Source organism: Rana temporaria, chromosome 12 (genome assembly GCF_905171775.1).
Source record: "Rana temporaria chromosome 12, aRanTem1.1, whole genome shotgun sequence".
NCBI lineage: Eukaryota > Metazoa > Chordata > Amphibia > Anura > Ranidae > Rana > Rana temporaria.
The window spans coordinates 17490455-17503739 of NC_053500.1; the positions used below are offsets into that span (position 1 = coordinate 17490455).

The 13285-nt window shown below is 46.7% G+C and overlaps 1 long non-coding RNA gene across 1 annotated transcript in view; it reads left to right on the forward strand.

Annotated features, from left to right (window-relative positions):
- The first annotated feature begins 1659 nt into the window (after window positions 1-1659).
- Window positions 1660-13285, forward strand: part of LOC120919322 — a 35756-nt gene continuing 24130 nt past the window's right edge. The window contains exon 1 of the long non-coding RNA XR_005744552.1: window positions 1660-1764. This is a non-coding gene — a long non-coding RNA (uncharacterized LOC120919322). The remainder of the gene's footprint in view (window positions 1765-13285) is intronic.

Below are 13285 nucleotides of genomic sequence, written 5' to 3' on the forward strand. Positions count from 1 at the left end.
GCAGTGTTTTATATCAGTCTCACCTACCAGTGCTGATCAGTGCCCATCACTGCCACCCATCAGTGCCCATCACTGCCACCTTTCAGTGCCACCTATCAATGCCACCTATTAGTGCTAATTCTCAGTGCCCACCAGTGCCACCTATCAATGCCCTTCAGTGCCACCGATCAGTGCCACCTCTCAGTGTCACCTCTCAGCGCCAAACAATAACGCCTCTCAGTGCCCACCAGTGCCGCCTATCGGGGCCCACCAGTGCCGCCTTATTGGTGCCTATCAGTGCCCATCAGTGTAGCCTCATCAGCGTACATCAATGAAGGAGAAAAATTACCCGTTTTCAACATTTTATAACAAAATGTAAAACGGCGCACTGAGCGTGCCGCTACTAATGGCATCATGCCATTAGTGGCAGCTCCCATGTGCGGGAGTTACGTCATCGCTGCTGCGGCCAGTCACAGCGCCGGAGCAGTGATACCCGGAAGCCACTCCGGGTATCATGGCGGCGACGGAGGAGGTGTCCGAGGACCGCTGCAGGGACTTTGTTCTCGGGTAAGTAATTCATAATGAGCTAGCATGCTATGAGAGGGTTTACTTCCTCTTTAAATACCACCAAAAGAAAGCTCTATTTGTGTGAAGAAAATGATTAAAAATATCATATGGGTACAGCATGACTACAATTGTCATTCAAAGTGTGACAGCCCTGAAAGCTAAAAATTGGCCTGGGCAGGAAGGGGGTGAAAGTGCCCGGTATTGAAGCGGTTAAAGAAGTCGTATGCAAGCCACAATAAAGTAGCACCGGAATGTCGGATTCAAAGTCGTGCGAAACTCACTCATCTTTGTCGCGCCAGTGTGAACCCAGGCTTAGAGGCATAAAAAAAAAACAGAGCCAGTGTGTCCAGGAGCAGCGCCCTTTTTTGCGGAAAAAAAAAACTTGACGCGTGTAAACGTGTGCTAATGCTAGATGCGGTTAGCTCTTTAGCGTTAATCTGTTTCAATGGGCAGAATAAATTATTATTCTGGCCAACAAAACTAATTAATGGCCAGGCGCACCTAAACGTGTTACAAACAATTGTCTTTTTTTCTGCCAGGAAGGAAAGGCGCCTAGGAGAGATAGCAAAAATGTCCGCTGTGTATGAGGACGAAGGCAGACTTCACAATGCGTTTCGACGTGCTCAGGTGTGTTCGCAACTCCACGTGCCAGTAAGCTGACACTTTGCAGCGCTAATCACAGGTAGTAAGACATTTCCCGATCTGCGCAGCCGCGGATAAGGAAATGTCTCACTGTCTGCGATTATCGCTGCGGAGTGTCAGCTTCCTGAAGGGCGCGGGCACATAGAGTTGCGAATACGCCTGAGCCCTAAGCTCATCCTTACAAGTACGTGCGCTTCAGAATTGTACCACAAAAAAAGGACATAATCGATTAATATTATTATATTGATTATATGAACTTATTGTTTTTAGGGCTCATAGTGTATAATTATATCCATATGTCTTATGTATTTGATATCACTTTATTAAACTTTGGTCACAGTAATGTTTATACAGAGATAAAACAGAGCGTCCGCCATTTTGTTCACCTCACGAAAGCTAGGTGCGCACACTACGCACGCGCGGGTGACACTCCCGCCCATGGCCGCCGCCGACGGTCGGGAGCGAGCCGAGCGTGAGCGCGCATTAGCCCGTGCCGTGCAGCCGCAGAGACCCCGGAGATAGAAGAGCAGTACAGTAAATGGCGGCGGGCGCCGTGTGAGAGGTTCGGCTGGTGAGGTGAGCAGGCCTGGGCGGCGGGTGTTACCGGATAAATAATGGTCGGTCGGAGGGGGGTATATGATATATGTGAGGCGAGAGGAGTTCGGCCTGTAGGGCGGGGGGAAAGGCGGCATGAGGCCCTCACAGAGGACATGGGCGCCATGATGGAGGACGGGGAGGTAGGTGGGGGTCGGCGTAGGAGGACACAGGGGGCTCAATACCAATATTATATCAGGTTTTTGGTGGAGGGGAGGTTATGGCGGCCTCCTATACTGTAGTGTTGTGTTGGAGGAGGTGAAGGGCAGAGGGTCACACTAGGCCTCAGGTATTCGGATTGTATAAATACAATCCCCCCCCCCCCCCATAGACCTGTGATAAGGACGACGTCGCCGTGCGATCATTGCACATGTGTAATCCCAGCCGAGCGTGCCCGTCTGTGGTTTGCGTGAGCAATGTCTTCTCGCCAGGTGGGAGGCGAGCCAAGAATCCGTCTACGGATGTGGGGAGACCAGACCCCTCATCCTGAGGTTTGTCGTAGGGTATCGGGGGCTCCTGGAGCAATGGAGGATCCATCGATGGCTGTGAGACCAGACCCGTCATCCTGGGGTCCCCCATAGGGTATCAGGGGCTCCTGGAGCTATGGAGGATCCATTGATGGATGTGAGGAGACCAGACCCGTCTTCCTGGGGTCTGCCATAGGGTATCGGGGGCTCCTGGAGCAATGGAGGATCCATTGATGGATGTGAGGAGACCAGACCCCTCGTCCTGGGGTCCATCGTAGGGTATCGGGGGCTCCTGGAGCAATGAAGGATCCATTGATGGATGTGAGGAGACCAGACCCGTCATCCTGGGGTCTGCCATAGGGTATCGGGGGGGCTCCTGGAGCATTTGAAGATCCATCAATGGCTGTGAGGAGACCAGACCTGTCATCCTGGGGTCCTCCATAGGGTACTGGGGGCTCCTGGAGCAATGAAGGATCCATCGATGGCTGTGAGGAGACTAGACCCTCTAATCCTGGGGTCCGCCATAGGGTATCGGGGGGGCTCCTGGAGCAATGGCGGATCCATCGATGGCTGTAAGGGAGACCAGACCTCTCATCGTGGGGTCCCCTATAGGGCATCAGGGGCTCCTGGAGCAATGGAGGAACCACAGATGGATATAAGGAGACCAGACACCCCATCCTTGGGTCCTCCACTACCAGGGGCTCATGGAGCAATGGAGGATCCACTGATGGATGTGAGACCAGACCTCTAATTTTGGGGTCCTCTAAAGGGTTTTGGGAGCTCCTAGAGTGTAGAAACCACTGATGGATGTTAGGAGACCAGATGTCACATCCCTGGGTCCACCTTCAGGTACCGGGGGCTCTTGGAGCCATGGAGGTTCCATTGATGAATGTGAGGAGACCAGATGTCACATCCCTGGGTCCTTCGTAGGGTACCAGGGCCTTCTGGAGCAATGGAGGATCCACTGATGGACACCTCATCTCTGGGTCCTTAACTACCGGGGGCTCATGGACCAGTGAAGGCTTCACCGATGGATGTGAGGAGACCAGATGTTTCATTTTGGGGTCCTCTATAGGGTACTGGGGGCTCCTGCAGCTTCCACTGCGGCATGTGAGGAGACCAGACATCTCATCCTGGGGTCCTGCATAGGGTATTGGGGGGGCTCCTGGAGTTGAGAATCCACTGACAGATGTTAGGAGACCAGATCCCGGGTCCTCCACTACCGGGGGGCTCATGGAGCAATGAAGGATCCAACAATGGATGTGAGGAGACCAGATGTCTCATTTTGGGGTCCTCTATAGGGTACTGGGGGCTCCTGCAGCAGCCATCAATGGATGTGAGGAGACCAGCCTTATTCTGGGGTCCCCCACAGGGTACCAGGGCCCCCTGGAGTGCAGGATCCACTGATGGATGTGAGTCCAGACACCTCATTCACAGCAGTGGTTCTCGCCCTCAAGTACCCCCAACAGGCCATGTTTTGGTCATTTCTCTTAGATAAAATAGCTGTCTAAATACCAAGCCATTAACTCTGATTTTTAAAGCACACGTGCAAGATAAAAAAATGATTTTTTTTTTTTAGTGTAACACATTGAGCACAGTAAAATAAACCGTCCCCGGAAAGTATGTTAAAATTCTTAAAGGGGTTGTAAAAGGCTCATGTTTTTTCAACTTAAAGCACCCTATGCATTAAGGTAAAAAAAAACACCTGGCAGTCATTGGGCATTTTACGTACCTGAGCCCCTTCTTTTTCTTGGTGCATCCCACCATCCTCTCCGTGGAGTCCCGGCTTTGATTGGATAGATTGATAGCAGCACAGCCAATGGCTCCCGCTGCTGTCAATCCAATCCAATGACGCAGGGTGCTGGGCAGAGTCCTACACTCTGTGTCTATGGACACCGAATGAGTGACATAGGATCGCACCTGTAAGGTAACCCCCTCGGGAGAGAGCTTCTCCTAGGGGGTTATCTAATGCAGGGAGGGGCTGCGAGAGCCGCCGAGGGACCCCGGAAGAGGATATTTGGGGGCCCCCTCTGCAAAATGAGCTGCACAGTGGAGTTAAGTATGACATGTTGTTTTTTTTTTATAAACCTAAGCTTTAGTATAATTTTAACCCAATAAAGTTTTTTTCTTTATCAAGTTTTTTTAATAGGGTTTTTTCCAACCCCAATAACTTTTTTTTTTTTAATGCTGTTTCCCTGAACTTCTGGTCCTAACAGTGAGCAGTGGAGTGACTGAGTTTGGAGGAGGAGCAGGGGAGTGTCTTACCATCTAGGCAATGGGCTGTGTGTTTCTATTGATGCATACAGGGTATGAAGACACAACTGGAGTCCGTGCATGCAAGGGCGACTACATAGGACGCTGCAAGGGAAATGAGCCAATGGGAAACCTGGAGCAGCAGTCATGGCACCAACCTAAACTGCAACATGGATGGGGATATGAGATAATCTCAGTCAGTCTGAACCCACATGAGCCATCCTGACGGGAAGCTGTCACTGCAGACAGCCAATCGTAAGTCATGGAGGCATTCCCCTACCAGCCATGTTCACCTCCCTGCAGCCGCACATATACCATGGCTGGGAGGGGAATACCTCCACGACTTATGATTGGCTGTCCGCAGTGACAGCTTCCTGGCAGGAAAGCTCAGGTGGGTTTAGACTTGTGTCCAACCGGCCTGAGCTTATCCCTGGCAAGGATTACAAAATAAAGAAGCTGCATACTCAGCGGGTGATCAGCTGCTGAACGTGCTTAGCGCTGAAGTCCAGCTTTTCTGTCACTAGAAGTAGTTTGCGCCAATTCAGCCTTTTCCATTGCTATGTTATGCTACACTGTGTGTGTGATGTATTCTAGTGTAGTGACATCTGTTGCACAATGGTGGCGCTGTGTTCTGCAGCAATACAAGCGAATTCAGGTCTAGTGCCAAAACACAATTGAGTCTGCCTGAATGTTGCTCAGTCATCACTGGGTCTCTGTGCTTCCCTATGCAATGCAGGCAGATCAAGGCTGGTGGGAGGGGTCTGCAGGGTGCTGCATATAGCTTCTTAAAAACCTCATGGCACCTTGCCTCAGTATTCCTCTCAAGAGCACTCCGCCCTGATGTAAGCAGTGGGCTGTCACTTAGAATTTATGCAAATATTTACAATGGCTTGATGGGTAGATGTGAGGCCTAGAGGAGCGGGGTTCCTGAATAGACTGAATTCACAGGCAGGCTAGTCTAGGGAACGCCCACATGTGAGGCTGATCCTCCCCCATTGAAAGGACTGAAATCCAGTGACAGGATGGGAAGGAAAGATCTGGATGTCCTCCGGCCAGGAAATGAGGCGGAGTCTACTGGCTTGCTGGAGCTTCTAATGCACGTTGTGAGAAGCTCGCAGTGTGCAATCAGAGTAAGCCATGTCTGTGCAAGGCTGAAGGTCAGATTTAACATGGCGGCGGCATGGTGTTTTTCTGTGGCAAGCAGAGCTGTGTGATGGGATTGGTGGAGTCCATGGGAAAAGGAACATCAGGTGTAGACTTCATTACACGTCACCCTCCATGGAACAAACACTACCGTAGCCAACACTCAAGGTCAAAGATCCCCTGATTGGCCTCCGCAGGGAGCAAGAGTCCAGTTAGTGAGCAGAGATGTTTAGGTTGCAGCTTTCCAGTCTTTGGCTGCAGGAGATATAGAGAGATATATATATATAATAGGAAAAAAAGGCCCCATGCTGAGATTACGTTTGATCCTCCAGTGTCCTTATCACTTCCTGTGAGTTTAAAAGAAAGCACTTTATTTCTTGTGTACAGGCATACCCCACTTTATTTCTTGTGTGTACAGGCATACCCCACTTTTAAGTACACAATGGGACCAGAGCATGTATGTAAAATGAAAATGTATTTAACCTCCCTGGCGGTATGATTCTTTCAGAAAAAAGATGCTGAAAGCGGTACCATTATTTGCAAGGAAATTTGGTGTTTTATATTGTAGGTCTGTAGTTTTTAGGAATAACTCACTTAAATCTGACCAAACAAGAGTCTTGTAGGCATCCCAGGTATGACATTTTTTTAAAAACAAAATTATAAATTATAATATAATAAATAATTATAAATAATGATAACAAATAATAATATAATTATAATAAAAATGATTCAATAATGTAATCAACTCAAAATCACTGAAATTTGCTCAGTTGCAGAATTGTCGCTGTCATTACTTTTATTTTTTTTATGACGAATTTCCCCACAAATCGCTATCGCACAATTCTGCAAGTGATTATAATTTATTATCGCTGTTTTCTAGCTGATCTAAAACCACTTTTGACATAAAAAGACACTTTTGGTTGCTATGGACAATCTACAGTTTGCAGGCAGAAAGAACAGTTTTTATTATATAAAGGAACATGTAGGGCACTGGGCAGACCACTAAGGACAAGGGGGGTGTGTTTTTTTTACATACAGTACTGTAATCTATAAGATTACAGTATACTGTATGTATTGTGTTTGTTTACCTTTTTGAATTTGGCGCCGTTCTCCGCTCCCGTGCGTCGTAACGTCGCAGGGAACGGAGATCGGAGGCACAGGAGGATGCTGTGTGAATCGAGTGAGGTCCCGCTCGCTCACACAGCGCGGTGGCATCGCTGGATCCAGGAACAAGGTAAGTAAACACAGTCTGTGGATCCAGCGAGGCAAGCCCGAGTCTGACTCGGGGTTACCGCTTTTGGTATGAAAATCTCACCCCGAGTCAGACTCGGGAATACCGCCAGGGGGGTTAAAGTGAAACAATACCCTTTTTCACTTCTAGGGTGTATTGGGGCTGTCAGGAGCTGTATTTGAGGTCTCAGGGGCTGTATTGGGGGTGTCGGGCACACTGGAACAGGGCGGGCTATAGTCTGGGAGCTTCAGCTCCTTCTACTGCGGCTGCAAAATGTCTGTACAGTACTTGTAAGGCACTTTACATACACTCAAGGGTATGTCCTTACTCGCGAGTGTATGTAAAGTGAGTGTACTTAAAGCGGGTATGCCTGTACTACAAATCCATCACACCCTATGTATCCAGATAAAGACAGCCATGTTATGAAGTGCAGTCTGTGTAGCAACCCTGGATCCCTCCCATAGATACCAAAAAAAAAAGTAGACACAAAGAAACAAACTGTTGCTGGCACAATAACCAGTGAAAACGAATGCAGCCACTACATCTTGGGCTACTTTCACACTGGGGCGTCGGCAGTAAAACGTGGCTGTTTTTAGCGACCCTTTACCGTCGTTTTTGCGGCGCTATTCAGCCGCTAGCGGGGCGCTTTTAACCCCCCACGCTTGCGGCCGAAAAAGGGTTAATATAGCCTGCTGTAGGAGCTGTGTTACACATGGCTCCTACAGCACTTCAAAGATGCAGTTAGCTGGACTTTTTTGAGTGTCCTGCCAGTGCACCGCTCCAGTGTGAAAGTCCTCAGGCTTTCACACTGGAGTTAAAGAGGCGACTCTTTCAGGGAGAGCGCCTGCAAAGCGCTTCACTGTGAAAGTAGCCTAAGGCAGGGCTCGACAAATCCCGGTCGCCATGGCGACTAGAAATAGCCTCCTGGCGACTTGGCTTGAAAGGTGGGCAAATTTTTTTATTTTTTTTATTTTTGTAAAGTCCCCAGCTCTTCCTTGTGTGAGCTGGCGCCATCTGGTGGTGGCCGTTGGTATTACACATTAAGCATTACAAGTTAAAGCAGAGGTTCACCCTTTAAAACATTTTTTGACATCACACAAAGTCGCGCCATCCTACCGACACAATGCCGTTGTTTTTTTTTTTTTTTTTTTTTTCAGCACATACCTCTTAATCCCGGTTTTCACCTCACGGCGATCCAGCGGGAGTGGGCGTTCCCAAGCACTGCCTGTGATTGACAGGCTTCCGAATGGCGCATACTGCGCGTCACAGGTTGCCGACAGAACCCGAACGTCGGTGCGCAGGCGCCGTATAGAGCCGCACCGACGTTCTGGTTTTTTCGGCAACCTGTGACGCGCAGTATGCTCCGTTCGGAAGCCTGTCAATCACAGGCAGTGCTTGGGAACGCCCACTCCCGCCGGATCGCCGTGAGGTGAAAACCGGGATTAAGAGGTATGTGCTGACAAAAAAAAAAAAAAAACACCGGCATTGTGTCGGTAGGATGGCGCGACTTTGTGTGATGTCAAAAAATGTTTTAAAGGGTGAACCTCCGCTTTAAACAGCAATTCTAATGTAATTTTTCACTATTTTCACTGCCATCTTCTTCCCTCTAATTAGAACCCCCAAACATTATTTATTTATTTATTTATATATATATATATATATATATATATATATATATATATATATATATATATATATATTTTTTTTTTATTCTAACACCCTAGAGAATAAAATGGCGATCGTTGCAATACTTTCTGTCACACCGTATTTGCGCAGCGGTCTTACAAGCGCACTTTTTTTGGGGAAAAATTACACTTTTTTTAATTAATAAGGCAACAGTAAAGTTATCCCTATTTTTTAAAAATATTATGAAAGATAATGTTACGCCGAGTAAATTCATACCCAACATGTCATGCCAACAAACTTTTACCCTTTAAAATCTTCATAGGCGACGTTTAAAAAAATCTACAGGTTGCATGTTTTGAGTTGCCGAGGAGGTCTAGGGCTAGAATTATTGCTCTCGCTCTACCAATCGCGGCGATATCTCACATGTGTGGTTTGAACACCGTTTACATATGCGGGCGCTGCTCACGTATGTGTTCACTTCTGTGCGCAAGCTCGTCGGGACGGCGCGCGTTTTCTGGCTCCTAACTTTTTTATCTGGCTCCTAGATTCCAAGCAAATTTGTCAAACCTTGGCCTAAGGACTGGTTGGCTGCAATCTATTCCATTCTTTGTTTTTGAGTTTAGATAGGGGTTTTTAATAAATTGTCTGCATGGGGTTTGCATGTTCTGGTTTTCATGGTATGCGTTTCCCAGTGTTCAGTTCCCCAGGCCAGAAATTTGGCTGTGGGGTTGGGTTCCAGCATACCTTGACCCGTGTGTGTGATCCCAGCATGTACTCTTCTGAATGATCCTGCCAGCTCTGTAAAATGCTACGAGTAAGCATCACATGATGTGAAACATGTCAGCCACCTTTTTCCTTTTTGTTCACTTCATTTTGACTGCATCGCTTTGGTTGTTTTTTGGATTTTATTTGTATAATAAAGACATAGTTTTAAGCAGTCCAGGACCTTTTTCTATCCAATGAACTATTAACAGCTTGCCTTTAATGTAAAAAATAAACAAACATTTTTTACTCGCCTTCTATCTAGCTGTTACTAGGTAGATTTCGTAATTTGCCTAGTTCCTGGTTCTAGGTGGTTCAACTTCCTGTCCTAAGACCCCATTGCATCCTGGGAAATGATGACACTCATTTTCCAGGAGTCTCTGGGCATTACTATGCCTAAAAATCGCCCAGCATGCATCTCTCCCTGAAAACCAGGAACTGAGCTTCACATGCCCACACATATGATGGATACGGCCACAACATGAGCTGGAGGATATAAGGCAAAAGTTTGCAATGATTTTTGGAGTGATTGGGGAGCTATTAATATGTTTTAGGGACTATTTAATGCGACTCATTTTTTTTTTTTGCAAGATAAATTATGCCCGGAAACACGCTTTAAGTCCCAAAGAATGTCTCACCATTACTGGGGGGGACCCATTACAATAATGTGGGCACTACTGCGTCCCCTTCTCATCCCTCCTATGGTTGATGATTAGTGATGAACTCGGGAATGTTCAGATCCTGAGAAAAGGGGAGAGTGTCGCCTCTCTTAGAATGGGGGTATAATAGATGAAAATTGTGCCTACATCCCATTGAATATAAAGAAAGATGTGACCACAAATATTTGACAACTTTTGGGTGCTTGAGGCCAGTAAGAGTCAATATTTGGGTCAGGGATTGGGGGGAGGGGGATTTTGGGGGGGACTTTTCGCGGCACTGATACAAACAATCTGGTAAAAGGTATCGATATTTATTTAACAAAGAAAATACATATATAATACAGATGAAATTTTAAGAACAATCCCCACATCATACATCAGAAAGTGATTAACAGACTGTGTTTTAGTGGAATCGATGACCTCGACCGGTTTCGCGGTTTTACCGCTTCTTCAGGAGGAGATTATGTTCTAAAAGGTATATATAAACAGTTGAAATAAACAAGCAGAACATACAAAATATATATACATTATGTATAATTCAAAACAGCGCATTATACAGTAGAGCAAAGCACTCACCCAGGCTGGTCATATGGTCGGACGTGAAACCTGGCAAAAGCCTTCTGTGGCGCGTGGAGGGGGATATTTTTATTTAGACGGGCTCTATTAGGATAAGGAATAGAATGAATAATATATATATAACAAGGATGGCCAATTAGTTATTGAGGTATGGATCACCAGGGGGTGAGGAAGGTGTGTGAATGACCAAACAGGATGAAAAGAACAAGGAAGGGAGGGAGGGGAAGAATTGGAAAGGGGGGGGGGGGGAAAAAAAAAGGGGGAAGGAGGGAAGAAGAGAAAGGAATGGGAGAAAGGGAAAGGGGGGGAAAAGGAAAGAAAATAGGGGAAGAGGGGGAGGAAAACAAGAGGAGGAGCGGAAAAAGAGTTATTGGAGCGGGGCAAGGGGGGAGGGAAAAGTGGGGGGGAGGGGGGGGGGGGAAAGGGGAAGAAAAAGAGAGGGTTTTTGGTTGGTGGAAGGGAGAAATGAAAAGGAGGGGAAAAAGGAGGGAGGCCATGGGGGGGGGTTGATGGTGAAGAGGTAGCGGGATATAGGTGAGAAGAAAAAAGTAAAAAATAAACCTGAAGTGAGAAAAAGGGGGGGGGAGGTGAAGGAAAAAAGGGGGGGCAAAAGTATTGGTGAAGTATAAAGGGTGAAAAAGATGAGAAAGGTGAAGAAAAAAAGGGGGGGAGAAAAGGGGGAGGACTGGTGAAGAAAAAGAGGGGGGATTGACTGTGATGGGGGATTGGGAAAATTAAAACGGGAAAGGAGATTTTAAAGGGCAATGGAAGAAAAAGGGGGGAAAAAAATTTGAAGATGCCAGTGAGAAGCACCAGCAAATATACATCCAAGGTGCAGTATTGCATAATAGATGATAAAGAATAAAATTCAGAGAAGAAGTGATTGATCAATCACTTCTTCTCTGAATTTTATTCTTTATCATCTATTATGCAATACTGCACCTTGGATGTATATTTGCTGGTGCTTCTCACTGGCATCTTCAAATTTTTTTCCCCCCTTTTTCTTCCATTGCCCTTTAAAATCTCCTTTCCCGTTTTAATTTTCCCAATCCCCCATCACAGTCAATCCCCCCTCTTTTTCTTCACCAGTCCTCCCCCTTTTTTTCTTCACCTTTCTCATCTTTTTCACCCTTTATACTTCACCAATACTTTTGCCCCCCCTTTTTTCCTTCACCTTCCCCCCCCTTTTTCTCACTTTTTTTCACTTCAGGTTTATTTTTTACTTTTTTCTTCTCACCTATATCCCGCTACCTCTTCACCATCAACCCCCCCCCCCCCCCCCCCCCCCCCATGGCCTCCCTCCTTTTTCCCCTCCTTTTCATTTCTCCCTTCCACCAACCAAAAACCCTCTCTTTTTCTTCCCCTCTTCCCCTTTCCCCCCCCCCCCCCCCCCCCCTCCCCCCCCACTTTTCCCTCCCCCCTTGCCCCGCTCCAATAACTCTTTTTCCGCTCCTCCTCTTGTTTTCCTCCCCCTCTTCCCCTATTTTCTTTCCTTTTCCCCCCCTTTCCCTTTCTCCCATTCCTTTCTCTTCTTCCCTCCTTCCCCCTTTTTTTTTTTTTTTTTTTCCCCCCCTTTCCAATTCTTCCCCTCCCTCCCTTCCTTGTTCTTTTCATCCTGTTTGGTCATTCACACACCTTCCTCACCCCCTGGTGATCCATACCTCAATAACTAATTGGCCATCCTTGTTATATATATATTATTCATTCTATTCCTTATCCTAATAGAGCCCGTCTAAATAAAAATATCCCCCTCCACGCGCCACAGAAGGCTTTTGCCAGGTTTCACGTCCGACCATATGACCAGCCTGGGTGAGGGCTTTGCTCTACTGTATAATGCGCTGTTTTGAATTATACATAATGTATATATATTTTGTATGTTCTGCTTGTTTATTTCAACTGTTTATATATACCTTTTAGAACATAATCTCCTCCTGAAGAAGCGGTAAAACCGCGAAACCGGTCGAGGTCATCGATTCCACTAAAACACAGTCTGTTAATCACTTTCTGATGTATGATGTGGGGATTGTTCTTAAAATTTCATCTGTATTATATATGTATTTTCTTTGTTAAATAAATATCGATACCTTTTACCAGATTGTTTGTATCAGTGCCGCGAAAAGTCCCCCCCAAAATCCCCCTCCCCCCAATCCCTGACCCAAATATTGACTCTTACTGGCCTCAAGCACCCAAAAGTTGTCAAATATTTGTGGTCACATCTTTCTTAATGTTCAGATCCTATTCCAAACCCACCTGAGCGATCTGCCTGGAAACTGTCACTGGACAGAGCCCATGGAAGGCGGTTGAGGCATTCCTCACCCTGCAGTAGCACGTGTGTGTGTGTGTGTGTGTGTGTGTGTGTGTGTGTATACATACATATACACACACACACACACACACACACACACTCTCCCCTTGTAGTTCGGACTAGGATCTGAACACACCGGAGCTCATCCCTGTTGTGGAGCAGCTTGTTGGGACAGGTGTGTGTGTGTGTGTTTAGGATGGAGGGTATATCAGAAGATTTCTGCTGCTGCAGTTTTACAACCTAAATCACCAGTGTGAATGTAGCCTGAGTGTGGCCGGTGGGTATGATGTAATGCACGGTGGTAGTAGTAGCTCCTGTACTGTGTGTGCAGAAACGCTCCTGTACTGTGTGTGCAGAAACGCCTGACTTCCTTTAAAATGTCTGCCTGTGAGAGACCTTGTTGATGCAATAAGATCACCATATCTTGTTGCTGTGCTCAGTCTTACCATTGTGTAATATTTCCTATACTGACCTGTGTTTG